This window comes from Podarcis vaucheri, assembly GCF_965113315.1.
Source record: "Podarcis vaucheri genome assembly, chromosome: 4".
In the NCBI taxonomy this organism is placed as follows: domain Eukaryota; kingdom Metazoa; phylum Chordata; class Lepidosauria; order Squamata; family Lacertidae; genus Podarcis; species Podarcis vaucheri.
In genome coordinates this window covers 16724850-16740254 of record NC_138762.1, presented here as the reverse complement: position 1 = coordinate 16740254, position 15405 = coordinate 16724850, and positions in this window count along the sequence as shown.

Here is a 15405-nt window from a genome sequence, read left to right as displayed (position 1 = left end):
AAACTGGCTCTCTTGTGTTTAAGGCCGTCATTTCTTTCAGAATAGCCTTTGGGAGCAGCGACGGACTAAACTAAAAAGAAGACCTCTGTGAGATTTATAAGGCTGATAGAGAAAAGGATTGCCAGCTTCCTTCTCCCACCTGTGTGACTGTGCCACCAGTGTGGTGTAGTGGTTAAGAGCGGTAGTCTCATAATCTGGGGAACCGGGTTCGCGTCTCCGCTCCTCCACATGCAGCTGCTGGGTGACCTTGGGCCAGTCACACTTCTTTGAAGTCTCTCAGCCCCACTCACTTTACATAGTGTTTGTTGTGGGGGAGGAAGGGAAAGGAGAATGTGAGCCGCTTTGAGACTCCTTAAAGGGAGTGAAAGGCGGGATATCAAATCCAAACTCTTCTTCTTCTTCTTCTTCTTCTTCTAAGCATCCTTGTGACAGGCACAGGTTCAAGGGGAAAGGATTTCTCCAGGACTGAGGTACAGTCATGGGAAAAAGCTTCCCCTACGAAGGAACCGCTAGCGGGGCATGCATTTTCACACATAAAGCTTGTTTTCATTTTATTTACAGTGGTACCTCGGGCTAAGTACTTAATTCGTTCCGGAGGTCCGTTCTTAACCTGAAACTGTTCTTAACCTGAAGCACCACTTTAGCTAATGGGGCCTCCTGCTGCCGCCGTGTCGCCGGAGCACGATTTCTGTTCTCATCCTGAAGCAAAGTTCTTAACCTGAAGCACTATTTCTGGGTTAGCGGAGTCTGTAACCTGAAGCATATGTAACCTGGGGTACCACTGTATTTACTGCGTTCCTATCCCACCTTTTTCTCCAAGGAGCTCAAGATGGTGTACTCCTCCCCTTATTTAATCCACAAAAACAACTCTATGAGGTAGGTCACCCACTCCACTTCATGGCTGAGTGGGGATTCGAACCCTCGTCTCACAGACCCTAGTCCAACTCTCAAACCGCTACACCACACTGGCTATCGGTTGTCCGTATCATCTTACCAAGTAGCAAGGAGAATTGAGGTTTCCTGGGAAAATAAGGTAAGGGCAAGCATACTGGATCACATCTCATGGTGACCGGTCCATTAGCAGGACCAGCCCACCCATGAGGCAATCTAAGGCAGTCACCTCAGGCGGCAGAATTTCACGAGACAGTGCCCTTGCCTGCCACTGCCACTGCCATAGAAGCAAGGAGAAGTGGCAGTGGCCGCTGCCGAGATCTCATGAGAGTTCTATGAGATCTCACAAGATCTTCTGAGATCTTGGCAGCTCCAGTAAGTGAGCCATCCAAGGGAGGGGAGAGGGGGCACCTTCCCATACCCTGCCCCTGAGCAACCTCTCTCCCCATCACCAGATCTGCTCCAGAGGGTTGGGGAAAAACCTTGAACAGAATTAAGGGGAGACACAGAGGGTGGGAAATGTTCAGTTGTCCAAGGAGACTTCCTTATGCTGACAGAACATTTGCCATTGTGCTACATTCAATACAACGCCCAGTATCTCCAAATTTCACTATTAGATTTTTTGGAAAAAAGAAAAAAAGAACAACAAGCCTCAATTTATTTCTCCTAAGGAACCTGCCATTTTCCAAACAGCGGTCACTAATCTCATCCAGCGCTTTGAAACCGCAGTATCCAGCTATCGTTTGGCTAATCTCAATTTCCAAGCTAGCATGTCCTCTATCATCTCCGACAAAGATGTTCAGGCCGGATTAAATCTGACAGGTCAGCATCAGGCAATTTGTGCTGGCCTCACATGTGGCTTTCTCATTTATTTATTTTTATTATTATTTTAAGATACGGCCTCACTCCCGGGGCCTTCGCATCATTTAGCGTTCAAACGCAGATACATAAGAGCAAGGGAAATGTGTTTGAAGAAGGAGGGAAATCTGTCGTCTGGTGTATGTTACTCTTTCTTCTTGTTAAACTCCCCACCTCCTGAAAAGCAAAAGTGAAACATATCTGCAGTGCCACCTCTTGGTTACTGAAGAGCATTTCCAGGGACAAGTGCAATTTTGCAGGGGCTTTATGGATACACACGCAAACACACACACAAATATAACAATCTTATTTTAATACACAAACGGCACAGAATGTCTGTGAGAGATGGACTTATTTAATAGACAGAAACCAATTTCCAAGGCTGTGGGATTGTTGTGTTTCCCTTTGCTCAAAGACAGTATCAAAGTATCAAGCAATCCCGTAGACTGGGAAGTTATTTTCACAGCTTGGTTCCCCAGGTGTTATGCACCTGATCCCACGGCCTGTAGATTCTCTGCAGACCCCAAAACCGGCCCTATCATTAGGCAGCATGATGAAGAAATGAGCTTTAAAGAACCCGCAAATCGGTTGATCAATGGTGCCCACAAAGCCCCTTTCAAAGTACAGGGCAACACATTGCTCTGAAATTGGCTTCTGAAGGTGCCTGGAATCACTGTTTTCTAATCCAGTTGTTGGATCGTCAAACACTCAGTTCAAGATGCTAAGGAAAAGAGCAAGAAAGGTCACCCAATCCCATTACAACACCAGGTGATTGACAGGTGGGGAGCTTCACTTGCCTGCCAGGCTTGGCCTGTGAGGGGCGGGCCTCTCACCCCTGGTGTAGAGCAACACTGGGCTAGCTGAACCAATGGGCAGACTTCCTATACAAAGTTATCCAGGGAGAAACCAGTGGTGATCACCAGGTTTAGCTCTAGGTTTGGAGGGTCCTTGGGCAAGACGCCCTCCACAGCATCCCCTTCTTCAGTGAGTCTACCTCCTCACTCCAGCAAGTGAAGATAACTCATCAGTGGGTCTGTGTTGGGGTTACGGACCCTTGACTGGCCTAGTGGTGTGGTGTGGCAGTTAGAGGGAGGCCTCAGTCACTGCCTCTCAGCCTAAAATACCTCACAGGGTAGCTGTCTACCAACTCCATCTGGTATGACAGCTGATACCCTACCTGCCCATGTTCTGTCTTGCCAGAGTGGTGCATGCTCTGGTTATCTCCCGCTTGGACTACTGCAATGTGCTCTTTGTGGGGCTACTTTTGAAGATGACTTGGAAACTATAACAAATCCAGAATGCGGCTGCCAGATTGGTGACTCGGAACGGCTACCAGGACCACATAACACTAGTCCTAAAATATCTACATTGGCTCATTGTACATTCCGAGCACAATTCCAAGTACTGGTGCTGACCTTTAAAGCCCTAAAAGGCCTTGGGCCTGTATACCGGAAGGAACATTTCCACCTCCATCGTCCAACCTGGACACTGAGGTCCAGCTCCAAGGGCCTTCTGGCGGTTCCCTCACTGCAAGAAGTGAGGTTACAGGGAACCAGGCAGAGGGCCTTCTCGGTAGTGGTGCCCGTCCTGTGGAATGCCCTCCAGTCAGGTATCAAGGAAATAAACAACTACAGTGGTACCTGGGTTCTCAAACTTAATCCATTCCGGAAGTTGGTTCCAAAACCAAAGCGTTCCAAAACCAAGGCATGCCTTCCCATAGAAAGTAATGTAAAATTGATTAATCTATTCCAGACTTTTAAAAACAACCCCTAAAACAGCAATTTAACATGAATTTTACTATCTAATGAGACCACTGAGCCATAAAATGAAAGCAAAAAACAATGTGCTGCAGTCAGACAGTCAATCAGTCAGTAGCTGAACTTTGTTCCACACAGTCACAAAAACAAAGCAAAAAGAGCTGCAAAAACAAAAACGCAAAATAAATAGCAAAAACAGACAGATCTCAGCTTCTCAAAACGAAAGTGTGGCACTCAAAACAGAAGTGTAACACTGAAATCGGAAGCATAACACTCAAAATGGAGCACGTTCAGCTTCTGAACAAAGTTTGCAAACCAGAACACTTATTTCTGGGTTTGCAGCGTTTGGGTTCCAAGGCGTTTAAGAACCAAGGTGCCACTGTATCTGACTTTTAGAAGACATCTGGAGGCAGCCCTGTATTGGGAAGTTTTTAGTGCTCAATGTTTTACTATGTTTGAGGTTTAATTTGCTGTAAGCCACCCAGAGCGGCTGGAGCAACCCAGTCATATGGGTGGCATTTAAAGAATAAACTGTTGTTGATGTTGTTGTTGTTATATGAGCAGCGAGAAAGAACCATTTATACTACCTTAAGCTCCTTAGAGGAAAATGTGAGATAGAAATGCAATGAGGAAATGAAGTAGATGCTGAACTTTGGACCTTCAGCACACAGATGCTCCCTCTCTGACCTATGTCCCTTCCCCAAGAAATGCAACTTGTGACACATACAACCTTGAACATACTTCAGAATCCTCTGTAGCATATCAGGGTTTCTGTATCCGTTGTGCAGGGGTCCTTCCACAGACAAGCTGATACGGAAAGGGGATTTTGAAGGTAGAACATTTGACAGCCGCAGTCCTAGGCATTGCAGAGTTGCAGATTTCGAACAACTGATTGGTTCCGGCCAGTTAGTTACTGAAGTTTTTCTCCCACTAACTGTATTGATTGAAAAGACAAACAGGAGGGGGGGGGGGCTGCAGATAATACAAACTACAGCACATGTAATGATCTAGCTCCAGAGCTACAATTAGTTATTTCAAAAGATGTATGCATCTTAATTTTAGCAGAACGATTTTTATTCCCTGTTCAGAGTTATGGAAATGTTATTCATGAAGCGTTCGGAGCCCTCGCCTTCTGTTGTTCCTGCTTTTATTTACATATCATTATAATCCCCTCGTTTTTAAACAACAACCCCCCCCCAAAAAAATTGAAGCTTATTTCAACTCTGAATTCCACTCTTAAATGAAATAAATTGCTAGTGTTTGTTTTCCCTTTGATCTGCCTTTAGTTTATGGTTCAATCCCTTTCTTCTCGCAGCAGAAACGAGGGAGAATCTTGCAGCCCTGAAGACTAAATTTATTTATTGTGGTGAAAGCTTTCGCAGGCCAAAATCCACATTGCCTGATACATAAAGCAGTCACTTAGGTGGGCCAATGTGAGCCCTGTGTACAGAGGGAAGAAAAGAAATATACGTTCACGAAAGGAGGGCAAAAAAACATTGTCAAGTTCCTGTAGACACTACAAAGGAATACAAGATGCAGTCAAATGAATTCCAGTAGGAGGATGCCAAAGAATTCAGCCAAAACACAAAAGGTTGACTTTTACCATCACACAGATGCTGCAGTCTGTGATCATCCTATATCATATGCAAGCAGGTCGGAATTCACTTTGCTTCTAAAAAAGTATTTAGGGTCCAAGAAGAGTATCTATCTGAATAGTTCATAGCTCAGTCTCTTGACCACGAGGGTACGTTCCCTTGAGGCATGGCCGGCAGCAACATTCTTTTTTTTTTTTTTGTATGCTTTATTGGTTTTAAAAACAAAACTGTTAAGTTGTGGGTGAACATATCAGACGACACAGCGATTCTTCAAACAGCTCTTGTTTATTCACAGGCCAGAACTGAACTGAACTGAAGGGCTCAGTCAGCCTGCTTATATAGAGCTCCAGTACAGCGTTACTGTAACAACTTTCTAAAACTATCCAATCACTGAACGTCACTTTCGATCCTTCATTTGCATAACTATCTACAGTATCCCCCTGCTGGCCGAGGGTGAGAACTTCAGTACATAACAAAAACAATACAAATACAAAACAATACAAAACAATCAACAAAAGACAATCCAAAATCAACACTCATTTTAAAAAAAAAGGATTTAAGTTCACACATAACTAATTCCAACATGACTTCCAATCCCCCACATTGTGATTCCTGAATTACATTTTTTGACTGAACACTTAACTTTATCTCTCCTAGGTTATTTGGTTGTGTTAGTTTTGTAAAGTTCTCTTATTTCATGCAGAGGTCAATCCAGGCCTGTCAAAGAATTTAGATTTCTACAATGTTCTTTTAGGTATTCTCTGTAAATATTCCACTCTCTATTGAATATTTGGTCTGTATGGTCTCAGAATCTTGCTGTCAATCTGGCTAACTCTGCATATTCTAACATTTTGTTCTGCCAATCTAATTTAGAGGCAATAGAATCTCCTTTCCATACCTTGGCAATTAGAATTCTTGCTGCTGCTACCACATACATAAAAATTCTCCTTGCACTTTTTGGAATTTCATTACTCATCATGCCCAGCAGGAAGGTTTCAGGCTTCTTAGGGAAAGAACATTTAAACATTTTTTTAAGTTCGTTATATATTGTTCCCCAAAATTTCCCTTTTTTGCAATTCCACCACATGTGGATCATAGTGCCTTCCATCTCCCTGCATCTCCAACAGATGCGCGACCTGGATTTGTATATTTTGGGCAATTTTACAGGTATTAAGTACCATCCATAGAGCATTTTCATGAAATTCTCTTTCAAATCATAGCATGCAGTGGATTTCAGGTCCCCCCCTCCATAATTTTTCCCATGACATCTATTTGGATGTTGTAACCAAAATCTCTGGCCCACTGTATCATAACAGATTTTACTTCTTCCTCCTTGACCTCTCAGTCAAGGAGAAGTCTGTACATTTTAGAGAGCGGTTTTGTGTGTGTTTGAATTAGATCTTTCTCAAGTCTTGAAATTTCTGTGGAAAAGCCTTTCTGTTTGTCCTCCTGAAATGTTTCATGTAGTTGGAAATATTGCAACCAATCAGTAAAATGGGTCAGAATTTATTTCTTTATTTTTTATTTTAGCCTATTTTCTTTTTCTTCCAATAGATCTTTATAAGTTGCCCAATTACTTCGCATGTTGTTTTTTTAACCAAGAATGCTTCTGTCGGGGAAAGCCACCATGGAATTTTTGGTTCTAGTAAGTCCTTATACTTAGCCTACACCATATAAAAAGATTTCCTAACCACATGGTTCAAGAAGCCTTTGTGGACTTTGACCTTCTCATATCCTAGGTAGGCATGCCAGCCATATCTATTATCGAATCCTTCTAGATCCAGCAAATCAGTATTTTTTAACGTTGGCCATTCCCAGATCCAGGAAAGACAAGCTGCCTCATGATACAGTTTCAGCGGGACAGGGTGCCAGAAGCATTCAGTGGAACAGGGTGGCAGCACTTACCTGACCTCCCATCACTGGCATTGCTGCAGCTTACAGGGAGGGTCAAGGGGACAGTGAGTTTGTTGTTGTTGTTTAGTCGTTTAGTCTTGTCTGACTCTTCGAGACCCCATGGACCAGAGCACGCCAGGCACTCCTGTCTTCCACTGCCTCCCGCAGTTTGGTCAAACTCATGCTGGTAGCTTCGAGAACACTGTCCAGCCATCTTGTCCTCTGTCGTTCCCTTCTCCTTCTGCCCTCCATCTTTCCCAACATCAGGGTCTTTTCCAGGGAGCCTTCTCTTCTCATGAGGTGGCCAAAGTATTGGAGCCTCAGCTTCACGATCTGTCCTTCCAGTGAGCACTCAGGGCTGATTTCCTTGAGAATGGAGAGGTTGGATCTTCTTGCAGTCCATGGGACTCTCAAGAGTCTCCTCCAGCACCATAATTCAAAAGCATCAATTGTTTGGCGATCAACCTTCTTTATGGTCCAGCTCTCACTTCCATACATCACTACTGGGAAAATCATATCTTTCACTATACGGACCTTTGTTGGCAAGGTGATGGTGTGGTGCAAACACTCTGGCAGAGCCAATACAGTGCTCCCATGGGTGTGTTTGCACCATGCTGACCTCGTCGATACCTCCTCCTGTTAAGCTACAGTGATGGAGGTGATAGGAGGTCCAGGAAGCAATATTGTCCCGCAGGACAAAATGGCCACTAGTCCATTTTGTCTGCTACTAATAACAATGATTGGTTATAGGTGCAGAACTACTAAAATAAAATAAAAGAATGCTTATGTATGCAATGACAGCAGCAAGGATGCTTCTTGCCCAGAGATGGAAAGAAGAAGTTCCGACCAGGGAAGAGTGGCAGATCAAGCTGATGGAATATGCAGAAATGGCAAGACTGACGGGAAAAATCAGAAAGACCAGGTATTTTTTAAAAGACTGGAATAACTTTCTAACATATTTGAGAGATCACTGTAAACAGTTAAAATCATTGGCAGGAATACAGTGAAACTTGTAATGCAACATGGATTTAGGATACTATGATTATATAACAGGTAGATTACAGTAGAAGATGCAGGAATAAAATTTAGAATTGGAACCCATGGAGTTCTCAGGGTTTGAAAGAACCATTTTCTTTAATGTTTGAAAATGATATGTTTGTGGTGTATAACTTTTATGTAAAACTAATTCAAAATTATTATTAAATAAAAATAAAAATAAAATAAAATGCTGATTGGCTTGCATGGGATTGTTTGACTTGAGGTGACAGGACCTGAATGAAAGAACTAAGGCATCCCAGGCCTTTGCTATTTTAAATACTGTGACTGGGATACGAGGGGAGAATACCAAACCATATATTTGATCATTGGCAGTTTTTACATCACCTCAGTAAAGGCCTTGCCATAATATGTCATAATCGCTTGGGTTTTTAATTTACAAGAGTTTTCAGAGTTTAGCCCAGGAGTGCCATCTACTGGTACATGCAGAAGCTGTGCTCATTACTTTGGCAAAACGAAATGTTCGAGCACATTGAAAATGGGGGGTCTATGCACTTATTTGAGGTTGTGACCTCTTTGTATGAGAGAGGGCCTGGGATCAATTACTGGGATCTCTAGAAAAAATATTTTGGGAAGCAGGATGAGATGGGCCTCAGCTCAAGAGTCTGGAAAGCCACTGTCAACCAGAGAAGACAATGCTAGCTGAGTGAAAAGCGCCTTCCTTCATAAGCTAGCTCAGGGGTAGCCATTGTGGTGGCCTCCAGCTGGACTAATCCCTCACCCGGGGTGGCCCACCCATGAGGTAAACCGAGGTGAGAGGATCCAGAGAGACAGCAGATTCCAACGAAGATCTTTATTACCCCCTTGTTCCTAATGTAGATCTTCTCTCACCCCTTATTCCCTAGTGGGGAGTGGGGCGCCATTTTGTGATTCACCTCAGGTGCCAAAATGTACTGACCAGCCTTGTCCCTCACCATTAACCATGCTGACTGATAGGGCTGGGCAATCTATCGATACATCACCAAAAATCGGTTTCCACATCGTGGTGACGGTTTCATAATATTCAACATGGTGATATATTGCAAATCACAATGTGTGTGTGTGTGTGTGCTATGTGAAAAATCATGAGGCAGGGAAAACCATGAAGCCAGTCACTGCTTCTCTCAGGATTCCTGCTGCACCTGTTGATCTGTACTATAAAATAACAGTTGTAATAATATGTTAAAGGTAAATAAAAAATAATTTGTTTTAGATCCCTAAGCAGTAGCAGTTTCCAGGACATTGCCCTGTTCGCCTCTCCTTTGTTACATCCTTTTTTCAAACATTGTGATATATTGGTGTATCACAATGTTTACTTGGTGATATATCATGATCTTGAAAGCCAGACATTGCTCAGACCTACTGAATTGCAGAGCCAGCCCAAGACATTTTGGGACATTTGTCAGGACTGGCAGAAAGCTGACGAGATGGCAGTGATATTGCCCTTCATCGACAGATTTGAACCCTGGTGTCCCAGGTTCTAGTCTCAGACTCTAACCACTACACCACACTGTCTCCTTGATTTAGTGTCACTGCCTCATTGACTTATTGCCAATGGGCTACAGCCAACGTGAATGGAGCTGCAAATTACAGCCCACATCATGTCCTTTGAAGTCATGTATACATGCTCTTGAATGTCACACTGACATCGTAAATGGTCGTTGTCCAATTTATCAGGCTGCCGCAGTCATTAAGCATGTCATCAGTGTAGTCGGAAAGAGCAGTAAAAGTGGGGTTAATGAGCAATCATCCCTTCTAAGTAGGGTGACTTTAACATCCTGGTGGGAACAGGAACATCTAATGGGCTCCGACCGATTGGAACGTTTTTCTGATGCGGACTAATAACTCATATTACAAGGAACGTGCAAGATTATTGCATAAAATGACAAGGAAAACTGAAGAGGTCTTGGCACCCCAAGACTGTGGACAAGTCTAGAATACTCCTCTCCCAGAGTTGAATAGTCACGGGATGTTGTGCATGTTTCAAGATTTGCCAAACGTTATTTGCATTTGGCGTCTGATAACATCTGATTTCAAGGTTCGAATACTCACTGGATGCTCTGCCTATTTCAATATTTGCCAAATATTGCCCGTATTTGGCAGCCGGTTCCGTTTCATTCCATGGCTTGATATTTGACAGTCGGTGTTTGACAAGGCTTGGCATGTAACGCTGAGCTTGATAGTTGGCGGCACGCGGTGGCACTTAGTATCTGACAGCCGACCTCGTAAGACTTCACACTGGATAAAAATTGCAAAGCAATACGACATATGGGGAATGTGAGCATCCATTAATCTGGAACACAGGGGGGTGCTTTTGTTCACAAGTCCTTTTTCATACATGCCAGGAAAAAACGCCGGACAAGAACAATACTCTACAGTGCTTTGGGGTTCAAAGGGCTTCATGCACATTATTACCATGCTGGAATCCAAGACTGATTCTGCTTCTTTCAAGGCTGATTTAAGCAAGGAGAGGGGACCTGTGGCTGCCAGAAAAGGGCTCTGAGAGCACGTGTGAATCCATGATTGCCATGTTGGCAACCCCTGTGCAATTTTTACAGCAGCCTCATAAGGCAGTTCAGAACTATTCTCTTCATATCGAGATGTGGAGGGTGCATGTTTCTGTGTCACAGACGGGCTGGATGCAGAGGAATGGTGCTACAACAAGCTCCCTTCCCTTGCTGCTCTCCCATAACCAGAAGAGGCATGGAAAGGGCGGAGCAGAGGTTGTCTGCATGCAGGCACAGTCTCCGATTGCTTGGGGAAAGTCCTGGTGACGAGGCGGAGACTTTCAGGGTTGGCAACTGATTCTCATGGAGGAAGACCCCCGCAAATGAGCTGCTCTCTTCATTAGGCCCATAGCTGTCAACTTACAGATTTGAAAATAAGGGACCAGCAGCCTCAAAAATAAGGGATCAGCACAGGTATGTTCAACTTCGGAGCCCCTCCAAGCCAAAGGCAGAAAGCCCAGCCAGCAGCCAAACGAAACCTCAAGCGGTGGTTCCCACAGCACAGCAACCCGGCCAAGGGGATGCAGCAAGGGAAACCACCGTCATCTCTCCGCTGGGAAGCGCTGAGAAAAGGCGAGTCCCCAGGCAACGCAGACGATTTGATCGGCACAAGGCATGCAAGCTCCACCCCCCAGTCGTTCTTAGACTCCTTATTGGGTGAGCAACGCAGCTAAGCAACACAGTTGGAGCCTCCCTGGACAGCAGGAAGGGAGGGAGAGGAGCTGCTTCCTTTGAAACCCGGGAAATTTACGGGACATCATCAATAAGGGACAGCAGCGGGACACAGCGCTGGGATAAGGGACTTTCCCGCCAAATAAGGGACGGTTGACAGTTATGATTAGGCCTGACACTCAAACTAAGTCTGTAGCGATCGTGTTTTTTGAACTGTGAGATTACTGACCAACACGCTCCCGTGAGACTTGCCTACGGTCTCACAGTGAGCTCATCTTTATTTGCAGGTGCTATGAAATGCTAAGGAAGCTCTCCACATTCTCACCTTCTAGAGCACAGATGTGGAACCTCAGTTCAGGAGGATGAATGGGCTACTCCAGGTCTCTCTCTCTCTTTTTTTAAATGATATTTATTAGAGGTTTAATAGTTACAAAAAAGAGGAAGGAAGAAACAATAAAAGATTAAACAGAACAAAACAATGCCTTACAGTACATCAGAAATAAAAAGAAAAACAAAAAACAATACAGCAAAACAACAAGAAAAAGAAAAACATTTAAAAACACATCCAATATTTCCGTATCTTTACCTTTCATTTACTTGTTTTATCAACCTCCTCACACCTCCCTTTTTTGTATTCTAGTTCAATTAGCTATTTCAGCAAATCCTTTCCATCTTTCTCAATTTTTGTTCTATAATTTTTCTTAACACAATCTAACCTTAAATTTTCCACTTTGGCCCATTAACAATCTGTTTTTGCTTAATTCTTTATAACATTTCTACTAAAGCCATATAACTTCATTCCAGCATCCTCCATATTGAGTTTTTTCTGAGCCTTTGCTTCCATTGGTGGCAGCCATCTTGGGGTTTTATTTTCTAACAAGTCCTTATATCTTATCCAGACATTATACAGTGCTTTTCTAACAATATGGTTTTTAAACGCTTTGTGTGCTTTGACCTAATCATACCACAGATATGCATGCCAACTGAATACATTGTTGAAACCTTCCAAATCCAACACATCAGTGTTTTCAAGAAGCATCCATTCTCTCAGCCAACAAAAAGCGGCTGATTCATAATAAAGTTTAAGGTCTGGCAGGGCAAATCCACCTCTTTCTTTGGCATCTGTTAATATCTTAAATTTTATTCGAGGGCTACTCCAGGTCTCTCTCCCTAAGCAAAACCCCACACCCAACTTGCTAAGTACCCACCTCAGTGGTTTTTGCCTGACTGGAATGTGCCCTTGAGCTAATACTGCTAATCTACTGTATAAAGGTAACAATCTCAATTGTCGCTCTGACCACTTTTGCCTCTCGCCCTGTCCACCAACTTTGAGGGTGTCAGGAATTTTACTTCTTGAAACATGGCAACCCTAGGCCAGTCGCCATCTCTCAGCCTAAACGACCTTGCAAAGTTGTTCTGGGATAAAATGAGGGAGAACAACATACACCTTGAGTTCCTTAGAGGAAAAGGTGGGATATAAATTCAATGAATAAAATTGTACCCCATCCTTTTTCCTAGAGCGCAGAAGCAGTCCAGTGATCCACATTGTCAGGGGTTCAGGAGCAGAGATGCAGAAAAGGGAGGAAACAGAGAGCGAGGGGGAGGAATATGAAGGAAGGATGAGTGGGGATGACGACCCGAGATCCCCGAGCCTGTCCAGTGAGTCCGAGGATTCCCAGAAGGGAGCGCCAGCGGTCAGAGCAAGGGGGGAAAGAAGGGGGACACCCCAGGAAGAAGGGGCCAGAGAGGAATCAGAGAGCAGCAGCTGGAAATCGGGACCAACGTGCCCAGCTGGGAGCAGCGGGGAGAAAGGGGACCAGGCATCAGGTTCCGGAGGCTTTCAGCAGGAGGGAGGGTATGAGTCAGGAGTAGTCACGCCCACATCAGGGAGCGAGGAAACGGTTAAGAGGAAGGTAGAGGGTTGGGCGCGCACGCCAAGTTCAAATGCAGCGGAAGCTGGCGCAGTAAGCAGCCCGGAGAGTGAGCCAGGTCCCAAAGCCCGCCGCAAGGAGGCGGAAGGGTCCGGGGGGTCAGCGTCAGAAGAGAGTAGGAAGGAGGAGACCCCGGGGGGCAGAAGGACCCAGAGACGGAAGGAAAGGCGTAAGAGGTGGAGCAAGGCTAGGGTATTAAGCTGGTGTGCTAGAGGCGGAGACTCAGACGGGTCTTCGCCGGTCTAACGTAGAAGACGTAGGGCTGCACATTGCAGTTCGGAAATGGAACCTGTAACCCAATAAAGACTCTTATAACGCGAACGCTGGCTAGCGTGGTCCTATGTGAGCTGGGACTGGGTAGCAGCCCTGACACACATGAACTGGGATCACAACCTAGAACATACTAGCACTCTCCTGAGGCTGCATAGAGCAAGGGAAAATGGATCTTGGAGGCCATGCTTTCTCTCAAGAAAACTTACTGTCTATTGTCGTTGTCCTCTGATGCATCCAAATAAACCCAGGCTTCCTTGAAAACTTTGATGAATGTCACTCATCAAAACAGATCATTCTGCTTCTAGCTCCACCAAGGAGCTAGAAAATTTTCAACAGGGCGACATCTGGCTTCACCAGAGAGCTCTTGGCCCAGACATTTGAATCCGCAAAGGCTTCGCTGAGCTAATTATCCCAAACCTGCCGCTTTGCTGGGAACACATCATGTCACGAGCAAAATAAAATATGCCTTTTTAAGAAAAGAAAAGCCAAGGCCTTTTTGCGTGCGCATACTTGTGCGGTATCAAAGAAGCAATTTTTTTTTTTTTTTTGCTTAGAAAAAGGGGGGAGGGGGGTGGAAGCTTAAGACAGTTTAACATCACAGATGGTTCTCTCTACAGGAGACTCCAACACAGATATTTTGTGTGTTAAGTAAGAATTCATGAAAATATAAGCCTTTATGGATTTCTGTGATCACTTCACAGCTGTGCATTTAAAGTGTTCTGTTTATGGGGAGATCTAAGGGTATTTTCTTTGTCCATCGAGTTTTGAAAACTTAAGATGCAGGATAGTCCAATGGGGTTTTTGAAGATTCGAGGTGGAGAGAATTGACTTTGATTTTCTGTATTGTTGGTCTTTGACACCTTGACTCAAAGATAGACTGCAGAAGGTACTGTCAACCCCATTTTCCTTCTTTGCTTAGAGCTCCCTCCCCACCCCACCCCCCTTTTTTAAAGAGAGACAGAGAATGAAGGAAAAACAAAGGAGGACAAAGGTCTCTTTTGAGAGAAAGAATTTAAGCAAAGGCAGCTATTGTCACTCCTGCATGACTGACAGCTGGAACACGCCCAAATTCCTATTGACTGTACAATTTTTAAAGGTAGAGAAGCCTTAGTGTTATCCCTTGTAACAGCCTTCCCTAACCTGGCATGTTAGAACTACACTTAGAACTGGATATGGAACAACTGATTGGTTCAAAACTGGGAAAGGAGTATGGCAAGGCTGTATATTGTCTCCCTGCTTATTTAACTTATATGCAGAACTCATCATGCGAAAGGCTGGGCTGGATGAATCCCAAGCCGGAATTAAGATCGCCTGAAGAAATATCAACAACCTCAGATATGTAGATGACACAACCTTGATGGCAGAAAGTGAGGAGGAATTAAAGAACCTTTCAATGACGGTGAAAGAGAACGCAAAATATGGTCTGAAGCTCAACATCAAAAAAACAAAGATCATGGCCACTGGTCCCATCACTTCCTGACAAATAGAAGGGGAAGAAATGGAGGCAGTGAGAGATTTTACTTTCTTGGGCTCCATGATTACTGCAGATGGTGACAGCAGCCACGGAATTAAAAGACGCCTGCTCCTTGGGAGAAAGGCGATGGCAAACCTAGACAACATCTTAAAAAGCAGACATCACCTTGCCGACAAAGGTCCGTATAGTTAAAGCTATGGTTTTCCCAGTAGTGATGTATGGAAATGAAAGCTGGACCATAAAGAAGGCTGATCGCCGAAGAATTGATGCTCTTGAATTATGGTGCTGGAGGAGACTCTTGAGAGTCCCATGGACTGCAAGAAGATCAATCCTATCCATTCTGAAGGAAATCAGCCCTGAGTGCTCACTGGAAGGACAGATCCTGAAGCTGAGGCTCCAATACTTTGGCCACCTTATGAGAAGACCCTTCAGTTCAGTTCTGTTCTGGCCTGTGAATAAACAACAGCTGTTTGAAGAATCGCTGTGTCGTCTGATATGTTTAACCACAACTTAACATGC